At 52.5% G+C, this 23,671-nt stretch overlaps 2 long non-coding RNA genes across 2 annotated transcripts; one reads left to right on the top strand and one right to left on the bottom strand.

Annotated features, from left to right (window-relative positions):
• Positions 1-9,995: 9,995 nt before the first annotated feature.
• On the bottom strand, positions 9,996-22,092 carry LOC145517486 (uncharacterized). Its single transcript, XR_014062065.1, has 3 exons — positions 21,845-22,092; positions 18,978-19,534; positions 9,996-12,386 (listed from the first exon to the last, which is right to left on the bottom strand). It is a non-coding gene; the product is annotated as an uncharacterized LOC145517486 (long non-coding RNA).
• Positions 15,506-23,273, top strand: LOC145517485 (uncharacterized). The gene is made up of 2 exons (XR_014062064.1): positions 15,506-22,465; positions 22,597-23,273. It is a non-coding gene; the product is annotated as an uncharacterized LOC145517485 (long non-coding RNA).
• The last annotated feature ends 398 nt before the right edge of the window (positions 23,274-23,671 follow it).

The following is a 23,671-nucleotide window of genomic DNA, read 5'->3' as shown; positions in this document are numbered from 1 at the left end:
GTGGCTTAGTGGTAAAGAATCCACCTGCCAACGCAGGAGACGCGGGCTCAATCCCTGGATTGGGAAGATCGCCTAGAGAAGGAAATGGCAACCCACTCCCGTATTCTTGCCTGTGAAATCCCATGGACAGAGGATCCTGGCGGGCTACAGTCCATGGAGCCACAGAAAGTCAGACATGACTGAGGGATTGAGCAGACATATACACACACAGTATTCCATTGTATATACAGACACATCTTCTTTGTCCATTCCTCTGTCAATCGACATTTAGGTGGTTTCCGTGTCTTGGCTGTGTGGATGGTACTGCTATGAACATAGGGGTGAGGTGTCTTCGAATTATAGTTTTGTTCAGGTATATGCCCGGGAGTGGGATTGCAGGATCACTGTCAGCTCTATTTTAGTTTCTGAGGAGTCTCCATAGTGTTTTTCATATTGGCTGCACTAACTTACTTACATTCCCACCAAAAGTATAGGAGGGTTTCTTTTCCTCCACAAAGAATGGGAATGTGCTTTGAAACCATGAAACCCGCTACAGATGTGCGGTAGTGGGATTGCCTGATTCTGGGGTCTCCAGGTGCCAGCCAGGCTCTGTTTTGTTTGGCTGGCCAGCTGTCATCTCGTATTTGGATGCCATGAGGCAGAGCACAGACGGTCCGGTATGCGCCAGGCCTCCCCTCCGCCTACTCTCTCAGAGTAGCCAGCAGCATCATAGCCTGCCTTTGTCGTGTTAAAAACAAGTCCTCACTCCCAACTGGAAGCTTCTGGGGTCCTGTGGGTACCTCCCAACAGGAAGATCATACGCCTGCAACACATGGTTTGTGGACAGCCCGGGCCTCGACCTCCAACCCCTGCCCCCAGACCCCCCAGCCTCCTGGGCCCAAGGGCAGGAAGGGGCCCACAGTTACTGCCTCCAGTCATAGCTTATGACAAACGACTCCCACAGGTTCTGAAATGACCACATCGTTTTCCCTTTTTCCGGTTAGAAATTTGTCAAGTCTCCTCCAGCCTGGCCCCCATCTCCACCCCCCTCCATCTACACCCTGCCTGTGCTCCTCAGACCTTAAAGAATATTTAACCACCTGTTAAATGATTTATCCCATTGAGGCTGCAGAGCTCAGGGCATATCACAGGCCTCCTGGAGAATTAACTAGAGCCATAAATCAAAGCGACATTTGAGAAATTTCCAGCCGCCCCAGACAGTAGGCAGTGGCTCAGGCCCAGACAGGGGAAATGGCATTTAGATGGGGGGAAAATGGCATTTAGGATGGAGAGGCAAGAGTGCCAGTGGGGAGCGGCCTCCAGGCTGGCTCTAGAGGAGACGGTGGGCCGAGGACGTTCCGCTCCCACAGGGCTCTGTGGGCGCCGCGGGCACATCCCCTTGGCTCTTTGTGTCAAATGCAGGCAGCAACTTAACCCATCACACGTCCAGAGCCTGCAAAGGGCTTTCCCACCTGTTGTGTCATCTGATTTCAGAACAGCCCAGGGAGACTGGCATGGGAATGAGGGCAGTTAGCCTAATGGTGGGGTTCTGGGCAGCAGCCGTCCTGCGGGGCAGTCCTGACTTCGGCAGCCCAAGAGGAACAAGTGTGATGGGATGCAGGGACCAGACAGCGGAGCGGCTTGGGTTGAAGGCTGGTGGCAAGTGAGGCTTGTTCAGATTCTCATCCAGGGTCCAAGGGCAACGGAGGGAAGGAAGGTCAGAGAAGCTGATCGTGAACTGAGCCAGTTCAGTCATGTCCGACTCTGCGGCCCCATGGACTGAGCACGCCAGGCTTCCCTGTCCTTCACCAACTCCTGGCGCTTACTCAAACTCATGTCCATCAAGCAGGTGATGCCATCGAACCATCTCATCCTCTGTAGTCTCCTTCTCCTCCTGCCTTCAATCTTTCCCAGCATCAGGGTGTTTTCCAGTGAGTCAGTTCTTAGCATCAGGTGGCCATAGTACTGGAGTTTCAGCTTCAGCATCAGTCTTTCCAGTGAATATTCAGGGTTGATTTGCTTTAGGATTGACTGGTTTGATCTCCTTGCAGTCCAAGGGACTCTCAAGAGTCTTCTCCAACACATAAACGCCAACTATGTGCTAAACCCAGGGCCAAGTTGCAGAGATGAACCCCTCAAATCTCACAATAATCTAAGGAGGAAGGAAGGGAGGGAGTTCTTTAAATCCCGTTTTATAGATGGGTAAACTGAAGTTAGCAAGAATCAGGGCTAAGGATTGAACCCAGATTGGTCAGACTTCAAATTAGGTGATTTTTCTCCCCCACTATGAGGTCTTCTAAAAAATATAATATAAAATATACCGGTCATGATGGTCCAGTGGCTAAGAATCTGCTTTGCAGTGCAGGGGACGTGCGATTCAGGAGCAAAGATCCCATGTGCCTCAGAGCCACTAAGGCCATGTGGGGCAACTACTAAAGCCTGAGTGCCCCAGAGCCCTCACACCACAAGGAGTCTGCACGCACAATTACCGAGGCTGCATGCTGCAACTAACGCTGACACAGCCAAATAAATAAATGTATGCATACTTTTTAAAAATAATAAAATTTAAAACATGTAAAAATTTTAAAAATGTACCATCACTTGACTGTGCCTGGCCCTCCACCTGGCCTGTGTTATCACCTAGAGTCCTTACAACAACCCTAGTGGTTGGGTTCCTTACTCTCTCCATTTTACAAATGGGGGAAGCTGAGGCCCTGAAGCTCCCAGCGCTAAGACCCCCAGCCAGTCTGACCCCAGAGCCCTCAGTCCAGCAGACACACTGCACAGACGACCGCCTGGGTTTGGAGGCTCCATGTGGGAGGCTTGGCAGTAACTTCCCGGCGTGAACAAGCCAACTGGCCCATCAGGCCCTGTCTTGGATGGAGCGGAGGGAATCCCACAGGGAGAGGGGCTCAAGCCAGATGCTCAAAGGCCAGGCTGGAGCCAGCAGAGTGCTGAGTACGGAGGCTGCAAGGACTCTCTGGGGGTTCCCTGGGCCACCCCGGTGCCAGAGGTCTTGGCAGCTGGCCTTAGTGGGCTCCGGGCACCCAGCCATCAACGGCTCCAAGGCAGAGGGGCGGGGCGAGGCGTGGGCTCATCTCTATCCAGGCGGGCGGCCTCAGGGAGGCGTCTGCACCCTGGTGTCCTCTGCAGTGGGGAGGACTTACCCTGAGCCGTTGTCTCTTCCAGCCCTGGAGAGTGAAGGCTGGGTGGGCAGGCCCTCAACTGCTGGGGCCAGAGCCGGCAAGGCACTTGACCATGGTCACTGGGGCTCAGAGAGACTGAGTAACTCACTCGAGATCAACTGTTGGTGTAAAGTAGAGCTCGGAGGAGCCCACGCCTGCTGCAGATATGGGAGCAGCGTCAAGCTGTCACAGGGTGCTGAGAACTCTATCCAGATACCCTGGCGTCATCACTGCAGGCAGCGGGCCCCTGGCCTCCCCTTGCTCAGCCCGGCTCATCACCCCTGCCCTCACCCCCACCACAACACAGCCCTTCCCCAGCCACCCCTTCCCAGGGTGAAACTCAGCCAAGTGTCCAAAGAGACCAGCGCCCCGCCATGCCTGCCCAGGGCACAGCCCGGGGAAAAAGGATGCAAGACCCCAGCAGTGGGGAGAAGAGCAGAGGACGTCCCTGACCCCCCCGCACCCCCGCGTGGGCCTCATGCTGCCCTCTTACCGGCCCCTCCCCCTCCGAGCCCCCCCCCCCCCCCCGAGCCATCCCCTGAACCACCCTCTCCCCTCCCCCACCAGATCCTTCCCATTCTGTCTTCTGTTTCTCAGGGCAGATCTCAGGGACCCGAACTCTGAGGCGACAGGGACAAATGACGCCGAGCTCCGCATCCCCAGCAGAGAGAACGCTCCCTCTGCCGAGGCCCGGGCCTGCTGCCCGCTGCCAGCTTGCTCACTCCTCCAGGACCGGCTCCAGCCACCTCCTGGTCCACAGGCCACAGGCCACAGGCCGGGTGGGCTTCGTGGGTTTGGGGAGGCCCACTTGTCTGAGGGAGCATGCAGTCCGTTCCAGGGCCACAGCAGGGCCACTTGGCTGGAGTGGGGAGAGGGCTGGGCCCCAGAGAGTGGACCCTTAGAGCTGCCACCCTGAGTGACAATATCAAAACACCCCCGGAGGATGTAAACAATTCAGGAGCTTGCAGACAAGGGGAGGGGAAGCTCCTTTGCACATGTGCCCCGTCATCTGTCTCCAACAGGAGACCGGCAAGTCTGAAGCCTTGTGTAAAAGGGGGCCTGGGGGTTGGGGGGTAGGCATGATACACCCCAGACCTTGGACTCAAGGCCAGAGAGAAAGGCCCTGCGCCTCTTCATGGCTCTGTGGGTGGCGGCCCAGGGTTGCCTGCCCCCAAAAGTGGCTGACAGGCTCTGACACAGCTCAGCAGGCCTCTGCGTAACCCGCCCTTGCTGTTCGCTGTCAGGGGCTGGGGAGGGGCAATGGGCGGCCCCTCCCTCCCTCACGTCGGTGGGGGGGGGGGTCCGAGGCCCTGTGGCTGGAAGCTGCTCCACTGGAGAGGCTGGAAAGGTGGGAGTTATCCACTGAGCACTTCTGGGTTCGAGCCACACAATCTGAGTCGGATGCCAGTAAGTTCCCATTCGACAGCTCCCACTGTTGTGACTCCGTGGCCCTGGGAGGGGCCGGGGGAGCAGAGAGCTGCTGGGAGTGGTTGAGGGGCATCTCCCGCGCTCCTCCTCACAAGATTTAGAGGGAGCTCCAGTTCCCTCTTTGCAGCGTCAGGGCTCAGGAACGGAGACAAAGGATCTCATGAGGACAAACTTCTGTTCTTTAGGGGTTTTATTTAAGGGGGCCGATCTCCGGAGGAGCCAGCCCTGGAGACCTCATGTTGACCAAATGAGCTAACAGCCTGAACCCCTGTGTCCCCATCTGTACAATGGGGCCTACAGGTACCCCAAGATGCTGAGCCTTAGGACTGGATGAAGACCAGTGGCTTGTTGTAGGAGCTCCCTGGGCTTAGTTCCCGCCTCTGTCTCCACTGCATCTCTGGGGAGTCACCCCTGGGCAACCCTTCTCTCCCCCACCTGCCTCTGTAGCCAGTAAACCCCTCAGGGTCACCCACTGACTTATTGAGTCTGGCCTGAGGGGTGCCTTGTTGATGTAAACAGTGGTGGGGGGTGAAGATGGATACCCTGCGTCCTCAAGGATAACCTGGAGGCAAAGAGTGAAAGTGCTCAGCCTGTCTGCCTCTGGAACATCCTGGTGGACCAGGCAGATGCGGCTGGCAAGGCCCCAGGGCCTGGGCAGAAATGCCCAAAGCTCAGGGTAAGCCTGAAAGTGAAAGAAAGAGGAGGACCGAGGGGCACAGGACCTGGCAGAGGAGCCAAGGAAGCAGAGACCCCAGCTGGGAGCCTGCTGTGCTTGGGGCCCAGAGTGGGGAGCAGACAGTGGTCCCCAGACAGGCAGAGGGGGTTCCCACCAGAAGACAAACGGCCAGATGGCAGAGAGAAGGCACCGGCTGCAGCATCCACTGGGAAAATTAATTAAGCCTTCAATTAGCGCAGGCCTGCCCCTGTCGGCTCCAAGGGGCACCCAGGGCCCAGGCTGCTCTGCCCAAGCCAGGAGTTAATAACTCAGCCTCTAAGTGAACTCAGCAGAGCCAGTTGGAAGCACCCACCCTCTGTGTGCCTGCCTGCCTGCCTGCCTGCCAGGGCTCCAGGCAGGAGGGAGCGGTGGGCATGCCTCTTTGAATCCCCTTCGCCACCACGAGTCAACAGGTCACCTCATAGGCCAGCTGGAGGTGAGACAGCATGGTGGATCCTCTTACCGCTGGGACCCGGGTGTCCTGCTACAACTCCCAGAAAGGAAGGAACCAGAGCCCCAGCACGTCAGGGCAGGGAGGCCCCAAGAGGTTTCACTGCAACATTCCCTGTGTCCGATAAGGTGTGAGGTACTGGAAACAAAGATGAAGGAGTCCAGCCCTTCAGGACCTTCCAGGACCTCACGGCCTGCCGGAGGGGCAGGGCTGCAGAGTAAACAGACATGAAACTGACCCGCTCCAGACCACCCTCGGCCAGGGCTGCCAGCAGCAGCAGCCTCCGAGAGGTGTCCGGGGAGAGGTCTCAGCAAGCCTCGCAGGTGGCCAGGTGAACACATGGTCCCACCCTTTCTTTTACAGGTGAACCTCCTAAGGCCCAGAGAGGGCAGGCAACTGGCCCAAGGTCACACAGCGACTCCAGGGCAGGACCAGAACCCACCACGGAGGCTGTAAAGAGTTTGCCTCCCCCCGTCGCACACAGCAAACTGAGGCTCAGAGGACGCTGAATGGAGCCCTCCTGGTACCCACGTCCAATCCTGAGAAAGGCTGGCCCTCCCAGGGTCATGCCTGGGAGCCCACTCACTGTCTTTTCTACTGAGAGCAGCCACTCCCTCAGGTGCACAGGTGCTTCCTGCCCTTTCCCACCTCCCCATCTCCTGCTCACACCAGAAGCAATCCCCCAGCACCTTGGGCCAACAGGGCAGGTCACCAAGAACAGCCAAACTCCACTGACCCTCCCAGCACCAGCCAGGGCCAGGTGTAGAGCCTGCTGCTCAGAGTCACCCAGGGAGCTGGTCAAAATGCAGACTCCTAGGTCCCTCTTGGGACCTGATAAATCAGACTCTCTGGAAATGGGGCAAGGAATTAGAGCTTTACCATAAAACCTACAGGGTTTTTTTTTTTTTTTCATAAATGTTATTAGTGGGTACATAAATACAGAAAAGCATACAAACCATAAGTGAATTACTCAACACATTCTCACAAATTGCACACCCGTTTAATCTACCCGAGATCAAGAAACAGAACACCAATAGCCCCACAGAAACCCTCTCCTGGGACTTCCCTGGCAGGCCAGTGATTAAGGCTTTGCACTTCCAACGCAAGGGGTGAGAGTTTGATCCCTGGCCAGGGAACTAAGATCCCACATACCACGTGGTGCAGCCAAAAAAAAAAGAAACCCCCTCCTGCCCCCTTCCCACCAACCTCCCCAGAGGGTGCCGCTACCCTGACTTCTAACCGCGTAGACCAGTCTTGCCTGCTTTTGAACTTCACGTGCTCACATGTACGGAATTCTACATACGCTTGGGTCTGCTTTTCCTGCCCGACATTGTTTGCGAGGCTCGCTGAAATTGTTACATGCAGTGGTGGTTTATTTCCTCTCACTGCCGAGTAGCGTTCCAGCCTATGATTATACCATAATTTTTCTGCGTTCTGCTGGTGGTGGGCATCATTGTTTCCTAACTTCAGGATAGTAAAAGACGATTGCTATGAAAATTCTACTGCGTGTATCTCTGTGGACATTTGTATGCGTTTCCAGAGGGAACGCATCTACGAGTAGAACATTGCATCCTAGAGTTTGCTTGTGAGCACATGCAACAGATACCTCAAATGATTTTCCAAAGGAGCTGTACTGAGTTAGACCCCACCTGCCTGTCTGGGAGTTTTGGTTCATCACATCCTCCCCAACAGCTGGTATATGTCTCTCTTCATTTGAGCCATTCTAGTGGGTGTGTAGTGGGCTCATTTTATGCTGCCGCTTGGACTTCCGTGATGACTAATGATGTTGAGCACATTTTCTTCTGTTTATTGACCATTTAAGCATCCTCTTTGCAAAGTGCCTGTTCAGATCTTGTGCCAATTTTTTAATCGGATTGTCTGTCTTTTCCTTATCAATTTATAGGAGTTCTACATACATCTGGAATTCCAGTCCTTTGTTGGAGATGTGTGTTGTAAATATCTTCTCAACTTGGCTTCTTGCCTTTCTACTCTTCAGTTCAGTTGCTCAGTCGTGTCTGACTCTTTGCGACCTCATGAACCGCAGCACGCCAGGCCTCCCTGTCCATCACCAACTCCCGGAGTCCACCCAAACCCATGTCTGTTGAGTTGGTGATGCCATCCAACCATCTCATCCTCTGTCGTCCCCTTCTCCTTCTGCCTCAATCTTTCCCAGCGTCAGGGTCTTTTCAAATGAGTCAGCTCTTCACATCAGGTAGCCTAAGTATTAGAGTTTCAGCTTCAGCATCAGTCCTTCCAATGAATATTCAGGATTGATTTCCTTTAGGACGGACTGGTTGGATCTCCTTGCAGTCCAAGGGACTCTCAAGAGTCTTCTCCAACACCACAGTTCAAAAGCATCAATTCTTCTGCACTCAGCTCTCTTTATAGCCCAACTCTCACATCCATACATGACCACTGGAAAAACCACAGCCTTGACTAGACGGACTTTTGTTGACAAAGTAATGTCTCTGCTTTTCAATATGCTGTCTAGGCTGGTCATAACTTTCTTTCCAAGGAGTAAGCATCTTTTAATTTCATGGCTGCAATCACCATCTACAGTGATTTTGGAGCCCAGAAAAATAAAGTCAGCCACTGTTTCCCCATCTATTTGCCACGAAGTGATGGGACTGGATGCCATGATCTTAGTTTTCTGAATGTTGAGCTTTAAGCCAACTTTTTCACTCTCCTCTTTTACTTTCATCAAGAGGCTCTTTAGTTCTTCTTCACTTTCTGCCATAAGAGTGGTGTCATCTGCATATCTGAAGTTATTGATATTTCTCCTGGCATCTTGATTCCAGTTTGTGCTTCCTCCAGCCCAGCGTTTCTCATGATGTACTCTGCATATAAGTTAAATAAGCAGGGTGACAATATATAGCCTTGACGTACTCCTTTTCCTATTTGGAACCAGTCTGCTGTTCCATGTCCAGTTCTAACTGTTGCTTCCTGACCTGCATACAGGTTTCTCAAGAGGCAGGTCAGGTGGTCTGGTATTCCCATCTCTTTCAGAATTTTCCACAGTTTATTGTGATTCACACAGTCAAAGGCTTTGGCATAGTCAATAAAGTAGAAATAGATGTTTTTCTGGAACTCTCTTGCTTTTTTGATGATCCATCGGATGTTGGCAATTTATCTCTGGTTCCTCTGCCTTTTCTAAAACCAGCTTGAACATCTGGAAGTTCACAGTTCATGTATTGCTGAAGCCTGGCTTGGAGAATTTTAAGCATTACTTTACTAGTATGTGAGATGAGTGCAATTGTGTGGTAGTTGGAGCATTCTTTGACATTGCCTTTCTTTGGGATTGGAATGAAAGCTGAACTTTTCCAATCCTGTGGCCACTGCTGAGTTTTCCAAATTTGCTGGCATATTGAGTGCAGCACTTTAACAGCATCATCTTTCAGGATTTGAAACAGCTCAACTGGAATTCCGTCACCTCCACTAGCTTTGTTCGTAGTGATGCTTTCTAAGGCCCACTTCACTTCACATTCGAGGATGTCTGGCTCTAGGTGAGTGATCACACCATCGTGATTATCTGGGTCGTGAAGATCTTTTTTGTACAGTTCTTCTGTGTATGCTTGCCACCTCTTCTTAATATCTTCTGCTTCTGTTAGGTCCCTACCATTTCTGTCCTTTATTGAGCCCATCTTTTAATAATATCTAATTTTTTAAATTGAGGTATAATTGCTTTACTGCATTGCATTAGTTTCCGTTGTACAGCAAAGTTAATCAGCTATCTGTATACATACATCCCCTCCCTCTTGGACCTTCATCCAACCCTCCCCATCCTACCCATCTGTGATACATATACACAGTGGAATATTACTTAGCCATAAAAAGGAATGAAAGTGGGTCATTTTTACAGATGTGGATGGACTTAGAGTCTGTCACACAGAGTGAAGTAAGTCAGAAAGAGAAAAACAAATATCATATATTAACCCATATATGTGGAATCAAGAAAAATGATATTTTTTGATGAACAGAGTTTTTCATTTGAATATAATCTGAATTATCCTTGGAGTTTTTTTTTTTTTTTTGGAGGGGGAGGGTTCCATTTCTTGTATCCTGTGACAAGGTAATTTTATACACATGGAAGTTTGAGGTGTGTGAGTGGAACTCTCCTAGATGGATGACTGTCCTTGTTATTGCTAACCCCCACTTCCTTTCTCAGCCAGAGACAGAATTTGCTTAATCATGCCAGCTACACTTACTGAGTATTTACCCTGTTTTCAAGCACTTTATTTTTTATTTATTTTTTATTATGGAGTGATCCTGCATCTAGGTGCCTATGTTGTGCCCTGTGGCAAAAAACCTTGTTACTGTGAGCTGTTCACACTGTCTGGGGTATACCCAAGCAAGCACCTGAACTTAAATGGCAGATTTAAGGTAGTCTGCGAATACACCTTATTGAAAGTTAATAAGCTCGTGAAGCCCAAGGCTGGGAGCCAGTTCCAATGGAGTGCACCTTAACTGTTCAAGGCCACAGCTGGTTTCTCATCTCCCCTCCCAGCAGACGGCCAACCACACTAGGTCAAATGAACCTGCGCATCTCACAGATCCCCACAGAAGGGACACTCGGACTCACAGGAAAGCCACAAGAAATAAGCAGAGACTGCAGGGCCCCCGACGTCTTTCCCAGGACCCACAACCCTGTCCCTGCTGCCCAGGGCGGCCGTGTTGCTCATGGCGGTTCAAAGGCAGCGCTCAAGCACTTTACGTGTTGTGGGACACACAGCATCTGCTGTACCATGTGTGCTAAGAGCCACTCCTGAGACAGAAGGGCCATGGAGTGTAGCACCAGGGTGACCCCAGCACCCTAGCCACAGATGATTGGATGGGAGTGGACACGTATCAGGCTGAGCCTCCAAGGCTCTCTCCAGGGAGAGAATTTGTTTGAGGGGCAGTCCTCTCGTCCAGACCCCTGCAAGGAAGAGATGACAGGAACTGAGACTGCCATGAGAGCTGCCGATGGGCACAGCCGGCCACCGACCCCTGGAAGCCATCAACACGGTCTGCAGAGGAAGCAGATGTGCAGACAGGAGCAGGGATGAAGGGTGGAGTGTACACACTGCCAAGGTCACCACTCACCTCCTGGGTCTCGCCCTCCTGCTGCACTCCCACCGGGGGAACCAGAAGACACTCGGCATCTTTCCAATAAGTCCCCCTTTCTGTTTAACGTGAATCATGTCTTGCAACCTAGAGATGATTATCACCTTGAATCCTCAGAGCACTGGGTTCTTCCTTTTTTAGAAATGAAGAAACTGAGACTTGAAAGATGGCATTTAAGTGCTTTTTCCAAAACCTGGCTGCCACTAAAAAACCAGAGCCCGGACTCTAGCCTCATCTGTACAGCTCAAGTTCAGTTCAGTCACTCAGTCATGTCCGACTCTTTGTAACCTCATGGACTGCAGCACACCAGGCTTCCTGTCCTTCACCAACTCCCGAAGCTTACACAAACGCATGTCCATCAAGCAGGTGATGCCATCCAACCATCTCATCCTCTGTTGTCCCCTTCTCCTCCTGCCTTCAATCTTTCCCAATCTTGTCCAATGAGTCAGTTCTTCGCAGTAGGTGGCCAAAGTATTGGAGTTTCAGCTTCAGCATCAGTCCTTCCAATGAATGTTCAGGACTGATTTCCGTTAGGATTGACTGGCTGTATCTCTTTGCAGTGCAAGGCACTCTGAAGAGTCTTCTCCAACACCATAGTTCAAAAGCGTCAGTTCTTTGGTGCTCAGCTTTCTTTATAGTCCAACTGTCAAATTCATACATGACTACTGGAAAAACCATACCTTTGACTAGATAGACCTTTGTTGGCAAAGTAATGTCTCTGCTTTTTAATATGCTGCCTAGGTTGGTCATAGCTTTTCTTCCAAGGAGCAAGCGTCTTTTAATTTCATGGGTGCAGTCACCATCTGCAGTAATTTGGGAGCCAAAAAAATAAAGTCTCTCACCGTTTCCATTATTCCCCATCTATTTGCCATGAAGTGATGGGACCAGATGCCATGATGTTAGTTTTCTGAATGTTGAGTTTTAAGCCAATTTTTTAATTCTCACTTTCATCAAGAGGCTCTTTAGTTCTTCTTTGCTTTCTGCCATAAGGGTGGTGTCATCTGCATATCTGAGATTATTGATATTTCTCCCAGCAGTCTTGATTCCAGCTTGTGCTTCCTCTAGCCCAGCGTTTTCTCATGATGTACTCTGCATATAAGTTAAATAAGCAGGGTGACAATATGCAGCCTTGATGTACCCCTTTCCCGATTTGGAACCAGTCTGTTGTTCAATGTCAGGTTCTAACTGTTGCTTCCTGACCTGCATACAGATTTCTCAGGAGGCAGGTAAGATGGTCTGGTATTCCCATCTCTCTAAGAATTTTCCACAGTTTGTTGTGATCCACACTGTCAAAGGCTTTGGCGTAGTCAATAAAGCAGAATTAGATGTTTTTCTGGAACTCTCTTACTTTTTCAATGATCCAACGGCTGTTGGCAATTTGATCTCTGGTTCCTCTGCCTTTTCTGAGGCTCAAAGCTCGCTCTAAATAAGAAACGCTCTATAGCACAGAGCCATGCATGCTGGGCCTGAGATCAAGGTTTCCCAAAGTGTGTTCTGTAGAACCTACTGCTCAGGAAATGAGTTACTGGGGCAAAAAAGAAAGAAAAAAAAGGATTTTGGTTTCCTGATCAAACTTTGGGGACAGTGGGCCAAACATACATTGAACAAGCTACTCTTTACTTCAGGGCACTGCAGAGCCTTTGCTAGAAGGAAACATACCGGAAATTTATAGAATGCAGAGTTTCTGTAACAAATTTGACCACGGAGCCTCTTTTTGCAAAAGGCATTTAATGAGATTCATGTTTTCTGGAAAATGATGCAAGGATCAAATTTCTCCTCCCCACCCTGGGATCCCCCTGGAAGGGCATGTCCTGGGCAAATAATTGGAAATGTCCATCCCACTGGCTATGTGACCCCGAGTTAGTACATTGAGGGAAGGGGTCTGTTTTCTAAATCTGCTTCCTAAGGGTTTGATTAACCTGAAGCCGATCCCCTGGGACTTATGCGCGCTGGATGTATCAGTTGTAAATGAATTTCGGAATCTTTCAAGTGACTGAAGGGCCTCACGATGCCTGGCCAGGACTCCAGGTCCCACTGGGCCACCAGCATCTTCCCAGCAGGAATGGGGCTCACGAGGGGAAAAAGAGAAAAGATGAGGAAAGTAAAAGGACCCAAGAAAGACGGGAGGACCAGGGAGGAAGGACACAGTCCCTCAAACGCGTTGATCTGCGAGGGGGCACACCAGGCTCCAGAAACCAGCAAGAGGGTGCGCGCCTGGGCGCTGGCGTCAGTGGGCAGCGGTGACCACCCCTAGGCCAGAAGGGCCAGAAGGGAAGAGCGCCCCAGACGCCCAGGAAAGGGTGGGCGTAGGAGGAGCTTGCAAGCCCTGGGGCTGTCCGCTACGAACGCCCCTCCCTATTATAGTTCTCTTGCTCTTTGAGCTCCTGAAAACCAATCAGGCCAGCGGGGCAGGATGCCCACTGGTGCGCACAGCACTGGGCACGTGGAGAGGGTGTCGGCTGAGGGGTGGACCAGCCAGCCTGCGCAGCGGAGGGAGGATTGAGAGAAGCCTGTGGGAAGCGGAGGAACCAGACGGGAGATGAAAACCCGGCCCCAGCAAAACGCGGGGCCTTGAAACGAACAGGAGAGGAGAGAGGGCGGGCGGGTGGAAGCAGCTTGGCTCTGCCCCTCCTGGAAGCACTGGCTTGTTGCCAGGATCCAAACTCCCGATCTCTGTATCATAACAGCCCACTCTGGGAGGCAGATACCTGAGAGCGTGGGGGAGGGCGGGGTGGGGGTGCTGAGGGAAGCGCTCAGCTCAGCCCCCTCCCCACCCAGCCGGCCCCCATGTAGCCGGTGGGCGGACGGATCTCGGCTGAGATCAGCTCAGCAGACCCGCCTCAGATGTGCATCGTCCTCCCTCTATACAAGCCATGAGTGCCTGAAAGGTTGGGAGCATAAATCAATGCCAGGCGGGAAAACCCTCGGTGAAATTCAACAGGAAAATGCATCGCTGAGGATCCTGGAGTGAGCTCCTCTCCACCGAGAACAGTTGTCCCCTGTTCGGTTTTTGTCTGAAAGCAGATGCTCAGACATTGGAGCGGCTGAAAGTGGGCCAACTCTGTCTGTACGATTTTCACCCCGGAACGTTCTAGCCCCACCGAGATGGGTGACGGCCCCCTCTGCCTCCCAGGCCCCCGGGTTCGGGAAGCTAGCGAGCACTCCCATCTCTCTCTCGCTCACTCTCTCTCTCTCTCTCTGCTTCGCCCCTGCAAGTCTCAGTCCCTCTGAGAAGAAGTGCCTCTCCCCATTCTGCAGAGAGGTAAACTGATGGGTCAGCACAGAGACACCCCTCAGGCCTGCCAGGCACGCAGCCCTGCCATCAGCGAGGGCCTAGTCAGGATCACCTGCAGCCTCCCAGGACCTGGCTGGCCGGGGACACGGGGAGAGTCACCTTCCTGGTTCACTCCAAGCACAGCAGCACCAGGCTGTCTCGGCAAGATGAAGCCAGGAACACTGTGACCAAGCTGGGAAAGTGATACGTGAGGCTGGGAAACCCATCATGGAAGGAGGCAGCGGCTGTAGATCAAAGCCTGCCCTCTCTGCCTCTACATCATCATTAGCAGAGGGCAGAGGTGGGGGGAGGCTGGGGGGCAGCCAGGAGCAGAGCTGGAGGAGAGATGTTTGGATTCACAGAGTAGAGCTGAGTGCCCCAGAGGTACCCAGTAGAGGTGAGGGGGGCAGCTCCAAAGCCTCTGAGTCCAGGGTGTGGCAGGTGTCACAAGAGGGGCTCAAGGCCCAAGCCGCTTGCTGAGGAAGGCTTCCTGGAGGAGGAGGCATTGGAACTGAGTCCTGATATCCAGACCCTGCTTAAGTAGGCAGACCCCTAACTAGGGAAGTCTTCACCTTTGGAGGCTTAACAGAAAGACAAGACACTACCTGAAGTCTTGAACCCAGAGACCCATCATGTGGTGCTCATTAATGAGATTTATGGATGGGCAATTAGGGAAGGCTTCCTGGAGGAGGTGAGCCTAAGCAGAGCTTTAAAGGAAGAGTGTGGAGAGAGACTGACACCTGGCAGACCCACCACCTCTATGTCCTTCTCAGCTGCTGTCTCAGTTTGAGGTTGTATACACCTCTCTAATTGTTCAATTAATGTCCGCCATCCATGGACTGTGGGCTGTTTTGCTCATCATTGTTCCATAGTGAATGCTCCGTTAGTGTTTTCAGAATGGATGAATGAGTGAATAAATGAATAGCCCTAAGTCTCATGGTGGCTTGAGGGTGGAGTTGGTCTGGCCTGTGGTGGGGCGGAAGGCAGCAGAAGGCCCTGGAGATGTCTAAGCATAATGGAGCCAGTATGGTTGAGCTGGGCAAGGGCCAGTTTGGGACAGGACGACAACAAGCACGGTGTTCACTGTACTTATTTCAGGAGGAGGAGGAGACACCTGGGCAGAGAACGGGGGGGGGGGGGGGGGGGAGGGGGAGGCGAGGTTAGGACTGAATATGGAGCAGGTCATCTGGAGCTGTGGAGTAGCTGAGCTTGCAGGAGGCAGGCTTGGAGGGAAAAGGGCCCAGGATGCAGCCAAACCTCCCACCATCAGCACCCCAACTCAGTGGCCCCTCTCCCGAGCCCAGTTTCCTCTGGGAGCCACTGTGCCTGCCTCCTGTCTCCCCCCACCCCCGCCTCCTTGGTCTGATTGCACGGAGTGATTTGTGGCCCTGACAAGTTGAATTGTGGGTAAAGCGTCTGTCCAAATGGGGTGCAAATTGGAACTGCGGCTCCAGCCAGCAGGCCATTCATCATGGGGGAAAGGCTCCGTCAGCACCTCACTGTCCCAGCCTGGCCCTCTCTGCGCTGCCTGGGGTGCAGGAGCCGCCTCCTCTCTCCACTTTGGGTTTAGGAGGACAGTGGGGGGGGGGGGCTGGGCTGGGGGCTGGGTTGCGGGAAGAGACAGGGAAGAGGAGAACTTGGATCCCCATTCCCCAGGGGGTTACATTTACAGGGTCTGCTCTGGGCTTCTCTGTAGCATGTTTATGCTGGTGAAGGGGACATCAGTCTCCCCAGGGGTGGCTACATATACCCATGGGGAAACTGAGGCACGGCACACTCAGGTTACAGCCTCAAACTTACAGCCTCAAAGCTCGATATCAGCAGAAACTGGGGCTGAAAATCTGCTGCTGGGATACCTGGAATGCTTAAACAAAGCAGTCATGTCCTGCCACGTGGAAAAATTCAAAAGCAAATAAACATTGCATCTGGCCAAAATCCTAGATCCTGGCAGTGACACTGCAGTGACTCCATTATGGACCAGTGAGGTGAAGGAGACAGACGCTGCCTGGTGCTCAGACCCTGCCTCAAGAGACTGACTGTCTGTGAGGGAAGCAGTGTGTTCGGGACAGATGTGTCTGCTGGGCACCCACCTGCAGCCCCTGCCAAGCCTCTGAGGTGCGGTACCCACGCCCCCATCCATGTGGCTCAGCGCTTAGCCGTGGCTGCTTAGACCAGAGGTGGTCACCGGAGCCACAGGCTGTCTTCTCATAAGCTGATCACTGACCTTGACTTGGAGCCTGCCTGGAAAAGATCAGCTAAACCAACCAGATTGGAGGAATTTGGGATTGGGACTCTGAGCAGCCCGATCGGACAGCAGGGTGAGCCAAGCTGAATGGCCACATGTGACCTCAGGACTCTTCTTTCTCAGGGACCCAAGCCTTGCTTGGTTTCCCTCTGCCTTTCCCCGACCAAGTTCTTAGTCCAGAAAACTGTGTGGTGGGGGAGGGGTGGGAATCGTGTTGTGTGTCATCCACCTGCCCCGCAGCTCCTGAGCTGTCAACCACGAGTCATTTCAGGTTCCCTATGAGGGCTGCAATTTCGAAACTCACAAGTCGGGCCAGGACTGCTTGTTTCTCTCTTTACGCTGAGTCATCCCTTCCCCGAGACAACAGTTGTCCTGCCTACTGAATGGGTGACAGCCAAGGTCAGGATGGGGGTTACCAGAGAATATAGATGAACGTTTTGACGTGTCATCCTGCCACGCGGGGCCACGTGTGGCCAGGGACCCCCAACACTGACGCATCAGGATGGGGGAAAGTGCCTCCTTTGTGCCTCCTTCTGGGGGGCGGGTGTATGTGGTGTGGGGGTTGAGGTAGGCATTTCTGCAGATTCTACTCTCGATTTCACTTTTTCTTGGCCTTTCCTAGTTATTGTGGTCTTGGGGCCCCTGGTGACCTGCTAGCTTCATGCTAAAAGTCCCAACTGTTAGCAGAAAGTGCATCTGTGTCTGTTTCAATCAGGGTCCAGTGTGGGGAACAGAAGCAGGGTTGGGGTTTTAAGCAAAGAGGAAATTAGTACAGGCAATCAGGTGCTTACAAAGCCAGGGGAAGTGCTGTAGAAGTCAGCTCCCGGCTGGGCATCCAGAAGTGATAGGACTACATTGCTGAACCGGCCCGTCAGGAAGGTGAGGAATGCAGAGGGCTGCAGCTGCCATCCTGGGATCTGGAAGCTGCCATCAGCATCCTGCCTGTGTCTGGGTTCCCACAGAGCTGGTGACAGGACACAGGACTTCAGCTGAAGGAAATACGCCGTCAGCAAGCAGCCAAAGACCAGGACGCCGGTTGCATTGCACGTCCGCCTTCCAAGCCTCATACAGGTGCATCCATTTAGCAGGGCCTGACTCATGAGCCAAAGCCTTAGGTGCACAGGAGTCTGGGAAAGAGTCTGTCTTTAGCTTTGTAGCCTCCACAGCACCAGAAGGAAGAGAATACCCATCGCATCCAAGCATGGATCTCAGAGCCTAATCCCAGATTCCGCAGAGACCCCAAAGGCTGACTTGACCCACCTTCTACAGCCAGTGGGGGCTGACTGCCCTTGGTTGAGGCCTGGCTCCTGAAGAAGCTATGTAAACACAGGAGGGTTTATCTATCCATGGAGGGCAGAGGACTGGAGAGCAAGGTACATGTCTATGAGTGTATGTGTGTGTATTCACACACGCACACACCTATCTGGGGAAGAGGCTGCTGCTGCTGCTAAGTCGCCTCAGTCGTGTCCGACTCTGTGCGACCCCATAGACGGCAGCCCACCAGGCTCCCCCGTCCCTGGGATTCTCCAGGCAAGAACATTGGAGTGGGTTGCCATTTCCTTCTCCGCTGGGGAAGAGGAGTAGGGGGCCTTTAGAGGCGGGAGATGCAGCCCGGCTCCGCCCACATTTTCACTGGGCCTCAGATAACTGGAGCAGCCAGGACAGTTAAAATTGGGGGGCAAAGTCAGAGGCAGGGGGGGATCTCAGGAATTCCAGGGTCTCCCTCCGGCCCTCCCGAGTCATTGTAAGCCAAAGTCTTTATCTCTCCCTGACCTGTGTTTGGTTGGGGGGGGCTCAGCATCTCCAATTCAAAAACCATGCCACCCAGAGCACCCCTTTCTTCCAAATACAGTTGTGATACAAAGCTCTCCAGTTCCCAGAGGGGGAGCCTTTGCTGAATGGGGCACACCAGTGACAGTGGCCGGCTCTCTGCAGGGCCCCAGCCGCGGGCGGGACGACAGATGCCAAATCCAGGAGCGACGAGGCCTGGTGTCTGCGGCCTCCTCTGCCGAAGCCCTGGGTGGAGTGGCTCTCTGCCCTGCGCTTAGGGAACAGTTCTGCTACCACTGCTCACTGTTCCCTGCGAAGATGAAGGGGCCGCAGCTCCGGAGGAGGGAGGACGCACTGCGGGCTGCTGGAGGGGAGGACGGGCCATCCCGGAGGGCCACTTGCCGCGAAGCCGCCTCCCCTCCGGGCAGGCTCCCGCTCACCTCCGCCAGCCCCTGGTCCGGGTCCTCCCAGAGGAGCGGCTCAGGTGTCCCAGATGGAAGAGCCACCCCCTGCCCTGCCCCCAAGCTGCTTCCTCCTACTTCCTCCTCCCAACTGCCGGGTCAGTGCCACGGGGGCCCCCGGGTCTCCAGTCTCTGAGGCCTGCGCCTCTGTGTCCTGGGGTGTCCTCCAGACGTGGCCCCTCCTCTCCTCTGCCCTCATCCTCACACGCCCACTCCCCCTCAGCTCCCTCTCTCCCGTCCCCCTTAAAGCCCTGTCTGGGTGCCCTGACTCCCCTACTCTGACATCCCTGGGGCCCTGTGATTTCTAAACAGAGCCCCGTTGCCTCAGCCTGACATCGGGCTGTCTGCAGCCCACCCTCAACAAACCTGTTCTCAGGCCGTCTCACACACAGCCTCTACCTTCTTGCCAAACAGGATCGCTTCCTTCCTTCTCGTTGTTGTTCAGTCCCTCAGTCGTGTCCAACTCTTTGTGACCGCATGGAGTGCAGCACACCAGGCTTCCCTGCCCTCACTATTTCCCAGAGTTTACTCAAACTATGTCCACTGAATCGGTGATGCCATCCAATCGTCTCATCCTCTGTCGTCCCCTTCTCCTCCCGCCTTCAATCTTTCTCAGCATCAGGGTCTTTCCCAATGAGTCGGCTCTTCGCATCAGGTGGCCAAAGTATTGGAGTTTCAGCTTCAACATCAGTCCTTCCAATGAATATTCAGGACTGATTTCCTTTAGGATGGACTGGTTGGATCTCCTTGCAGCCCAAGGGACTCTCAAGAGTCTTCTCCAGCACCACAGTCCGAAAGCATCAATTCTAGAATAGTGGTTAAAACTTGGGCACTTACTTCCTGGGTTCAAATCCTGCCTCCACACTTCTCAGCTGTGAGAACTTGGGAAGCCGCTTCATCTCTTTGTGTCTCAGTTTCCTCATCTGGAAAAATGGCAGTAACAACAGCACATCTATGTCATGCGGAGACATAAGTCATAAATGAGTTAGTACCTGCAAAATGCTGAGAACAGTATCTGGAGCATATAAGGACTCAGCAGAAGTGGATGGCTATTATCCTTCTTCAATTCTGAGCCTTTGCTCAGGCTGTATCTCTATGGAGAATACCCATCAAAGCCCCTTCCATCCTTGAAGGACATGCAGTTTGCTTGCCCAGCATCCCATTCTTGGAGGACCTGCCCTTCCTCCCTCCCAGAGTGATACCACTGTGTCTGTGTAGTTAGGTGGGGCTGGCTGGCCCTACTCTCCAGCTACAGGGTTAGGAGTGTTACTGAGGCCTGACCAACTGGAGGTCCTCTGTGCTCTGGCCACAGTGATCAGTTTAGGAATGGGTGTGTGAATCCTTCTGGCCAATTGGAGTCCTCCCCTGAGATCCTCTGGGATCCTGAGCTGTAGGGATAGTGTAGTAGGCTGAAAAAGTCTTCGTTCAGGACTTCCCTGGTGGTCCAGGGGCTCAGACTTCATGCTCCCAATGCAGGGGGCCCAGGTTCCACGCATGGTTGGGGAACTGGACCCCACGTGCCTCAACTATAGATCCCACATGCCACAACTAAGACCCCACATGGCCAAATAAATTTTCAAAAGCCTCCCTTCCAAAGATATAATTATTTGCTAATACCCAGAGCCTGTAAACCTTACCCTTATATGCCAAAAGGGTGACTGTTACCTAAAGATGCCAAAGGGAATGATTAAGTTAAGGGTCTTAAGAAGAAAAGCTTATCTTAGATTATCCAGGTAGGTCTTAAATGCCATCACAAGTATCCTTGTAAGAGAAATTAGACACATACAGAGGAGAGATTCAACAGAGAAAGGAGAAGATGATGTGCAAACCTAGCCAAGATGCGGCCACAAGCCGAGAAATGCCAACAGGCCACAGAAGCCGAGAAGACAAGGAATGGATTCTTTCCCAGAGCCTCGGGAGGGAGGGAGCACAGCCCTGCAGGCCTTGGATTTTGGACTTCTGGCCTCCAAAACTGCGAAAGGTTGCATTTCTGCTGTCTGAAGCCACCATGTTTGGTGTCATTTGTTACAGTGGCCCTAGGAAGCTAGACTGGGAGCCTCTAGATGCTGGAGGCCAACCTGGGCCATGGGGAGAGGGGCTGCCTGTGATGACCCCGAGTCAGAGGAAAGCAGAGGTGAAGATGGAGAGAGGAGGACTAGTCCCTGAGAACCGTGGGTCATCCCTAAAGGCTGCCTTCTTTCCTCAGCCCCTTTAGCAACACAAGCCAATGAATGTCCCTAATTAAGCCAGTTTGAACTGGTCTGTCCCTTGCAACCAAAGAGTTCTGGCTAACATTCCACCCAACAATTATCAAGAGCCTTAAAACATAGCTCAAATCGTTGACCCAGCTCTCCTCCCTAAGGAAACAATCTGAATAAGGACCCTCACTGCTGCATGAAAAAATAGGGGGAACAAACCTACATAGGTAACCATAGGATACAGCTTCATAAATTATGACACATCCCCATGGAGGGGTATTATGCAGCTATTAAAAATCATGTGTTCATGCTCATTATAAAATGTTAGGTGAACAGCAGGACATTAAAAAAATATAGAGACACAAAACACACATATACATACACTTATATATTTATACATATAAACAGGAGGATCCCCATTTCATTTTTATTTTGCTTTAGATCATTTTAAGAGGTAAAGATTACGCATGCAGCTGAAATCCTGTGTGTACTTCTCCCCAGTTCCTTATATAAACCCCTTCCCTCTGTCATTCAAAGCTGATATCATTCCCGTGCATGATTTTAAACATTTACTACCCAAGAATGTATCCGTAAGTAATACATAATATATGTACATGTTCTTACATGTTAATAAATAGTATGAGACTCTCTGCAACCTGCTTTTTTATCCAAAGAATAATATGTTGGTGCACTAATCCATCTTGATAATGTGTAACATTAATTTTAACTGCTGGCAAGAATTCTATTTCTGAGTATCCCATGCTGCATTTATCCTTTCTCTGGTTAATAAATGCCGAGATTATTGACAACATTTTTTTCCTATAAAATGCTGCCACTCTCCAGTCTCTTTGCGCACACGTGAGATTGTCTCCAGGACGTACGTGCGGAGGAGGGTGGCAGTGGGCTCATCTTCATCTGCACACGGCGCCGCTGAGTGGCGGTACCAGGATCGAGGGAAGAGTTCCCGTTCCCACATCCCTGATGGAGAACCATTTTCATTTTCGTCAATCCAGCGGGTAGGAAATTGTATCTCACCGTGGTTTCGGTGCGCCGTCCCTGTTTACGGGGCTGTCCATCATCGTTTCACGTGCGTCCAATTCAGTTTCCTCTTCTGTTAAATCCCTTTACCTGCGTTTGCCTTTTGAATAAAAAGTATATCAGCATGAACTACACCCCAATGTCAACAGTGGTTGGACACTTATTCTGAGGGAATGTCCCTGCCTGCCATCCCCCTACTCTAGGAAACACCACCCCGCCCAACCCCCTGTCTTCACCCTCCCACCGGCTAGCACCACGTGGACCAATGGGAGCCGCCAGCCTCGTCCCTGATCCTGCCCTGTGATTGGCCAAGACTTGGGCACTGTGACCCAAATCAGACCAATCAGAGCCCTTCCCTGGGATTTCCGGAACTGGAGCTGGGGGAGAGCGCCCCACCCCTCCCTCAACCCTGAAATTCGAGGGTGTGAGATCCAGCCTCACCGAGACGAGGAGGCTGAGACCAAGAGAGCCGCCTGCTGAGTAAGGGTGGAGTAGGGTCCGCCAGGCATATGTAAGATGCCTCAGCCCTCCGGTCACTTCCAGGACCCCCGCCTCCGGCCCTGGGGGACAGGCTCCAGTCAGCGGCCCTGCATGTGTACCCAGGAAGTGCGCTCACAGGTAAGTCATGCCCACACGTAAGACTTGGCTGCAACTTCCAAGTGTTCTGTTAATACGATGGGCACATCTGTTACTATATGTCATCAGAAATTTAACACATTGTCATTGTTTAATCTTCCTTATCTTTCAAGGTGAGGCACAAACATCTCTCTTCCGTGAAGGTTTTCTGATCCTGCAACCAAGAGCCGGGACCGGCTGCCATCAGCTGCTGAGGGCTGTCCTGGAGTGCGTGGAGGCGCCGGCCCAGGACGGGGTCTGGTGGAGATGGGGAGGGGAGGGACAGACAGAGGGGAAGGTCTGTTAGGGAAGTGGGGGCCCGAGTGGGCCTCTGATCTCCACTGAATGGCAAGAATTTAGCAGTTGAGGCCCAACCAGAAACCTGCCCCTGCAGCCTGGGGTTGCCAGCCTTCTGCAGGGCACCAGCCAGGCTCCGACCCACCTGAGGTGAGGGAAGACCGTGCAGACTGTGGCCTTTAGCTTGAAGGGTAGGGAGAAGCCTGCTCCAAGGGCCGGGGGGTCTGCACAGGACCTGGGCCCGCTGACCTATAGGGAGATGCTTGCCAAGGTGACCCTGGACCCCGGCCCCTGACACCATGAATCTTGACTTTCCCCTTCTCACTGAATCTAGCAGCTTAAAATGAGAAGCGTGTTCCAGTAGATGTGTCTTATGGGAAAACTTCAGCCAAATCAATTAATGATAAAACCCTTGAGCAAACACAGCTACTTTTATCATTTTAGAATGTGGTGATTTGAGCAGCAAAAGAAATTAAATTAAAAACGCAGAGACTTGGGGTCAGAACCCCAGCCACTCTCATTGGTTTTTAATCTCCTGTTAAACAATATATCTTCTGATGGCTTTTGTCAGCTTATTCAATGTAATAACCCAGGACACGTGGCCCACTGACCCGCCTCATTCCCTCCACGTGGCTGAGGGGGAAGGATGCAGCTGGCAGCCAGTCAACTAACAAGCTTAAAGTGGGAATGGGCGGGTGGGCCAGAGTCAGGGGAAATGCCAGGGGCCGCACAGGACCCTGGAGATGGACGTCCCCAGGGCTGTGATGGCAGAGGGCAGGGCTGTGATGGCAGAGGGCAGGGCCGTGAGGTGCCCTGGGGCCGACTCACGTTACAGATTGGGTACCTGAACCCCAGAAAGCAAATGTTTTCCTGAGTCACACTGAGTCAAGATTGGAACTCAGATGTCCAGAC

This window comes from Giraffa tippelskirchi, chromosome 8 (assembly GCF_054371585.1).
Source record: "Giraffa tippelskirchi isolate mGirTip1 chromosome 8, T2T-mGirTip1v1.2.pri, whole genome shotgun sequence".
NCBI classification, from domain to species: Eukaryota; Metazoa; Chordata; class Mammalia; order Artiodactyla; family Giraffidae; genus Giraffa; species Giraffa tippelskirchi.
The sequence above is the reverse complement of the archived record's forward strand: the minus strand, read 5'-3'. Positions and strand labels throughout refer to the sequence as shown.